We start from the raw sequence: 1,075 nt of genomic DNA, 5'->3' as shown, positions 1-1,075 counted from the left end.
TTCACACATGTGCGAAGACCATTTGTTTGTATCGTACTTAACTAGTTCACACATGTGCGAAGATCATTTGTTGTATCATACTTAACTAGTTCACACATGTGCGAAGATCATTTGTGATGTTCGCGTCCTGCTGTCATGAAAAAATTGTGTTTATGCTTAACAGTCGTTTATCAACAATTAATAATTCATCTAAGTGCGCCGTTTCTATGTTCAGCCGTGGGGGCTTTATAATGTGACGGTCAGTCCCACTATTCGTTGGAAAAAGAGTAGCCCCAGAATTGGTAGTGGGTGGTGATGACTAGCATCTAGTCTTTTACTGCTAAATTAGGGACGGCTAGAACAGATAGCCCTCGTGTAGCTTTGCGCGAAATTTAACACAAACCAAACCGTTTCTTCGTTTTTCCTTACACTGTACAGTCCTCCACTGAACCCGATTTTTATAACAATATGACAGTGTAATATCTCGTGTATCATATCCTTATCACTAACATGTATAACATAATTCACTCTGGTCAGATACATTCTACACGAGGATTTTAATTGTTGCGTTAGTTAGGGATACAAAAGAGTATTATGTGGTAATTTACTCTTGTGAAGTTTATTCCATTTTGGCTTATCTCAGGCATTGATGTTTCATCTTTCTTCTCAATGTACCTCCTTTACTTACTAGTGCTAATTGCTTCATAAACTTGGTAGAGTGAATTGGTTTCTAAACTTGCTACAATGAATGGGTCCTTAAACTTGCTAGGCCAATGCTCTTCTCATCTTGAGTCTTCATTGGGATCCTAAACTTACTAGTGCCAATGCTCTTCTCATGTTTTTTTTGTTTTTGTTCGGGTTTGATTTTGACTCTAATTTGGGATCATAAACTTACTAGTGGCAATGCTCTTCTCATGTTTTTTTTTGTTTTTGTTCCGGTTTGATTTTGATTCTAGTTTGGGATCTTAAACAAACTAGGGGCAATGCTCTTCTCATTTTTTTTTTTTTTTTTTTTTTTGTTCCGGTTTGATTTTGATTCTAGTTTGGGATCTTAAACAAACTAGGGGCAATGCTCTTCTCATTTTTTTTTTTTTTT

The sequence above is a fragment of the Limulus polyphemus genome, unplaced genomic scaffold (genome assembly GCF_000517525.1).
Source record: "Limulus polyphemus unplaced genomic scaffold, Limulus_polyphemus-2.1.2 Scaffold886, whole genome shotgun sequence".
In the NCBI taxonomy this organism is placed as follows: Eukaryota; Metazoa; Arthropoda; class Merostomata; order Xiphosura; family Limulidae; genus Limulus; species Limulus polyphemus.
The sequence above is the reverse complement of the archived record's forward strand: the minus strand, read 5'-3'. Positions refer to the sequence as shown.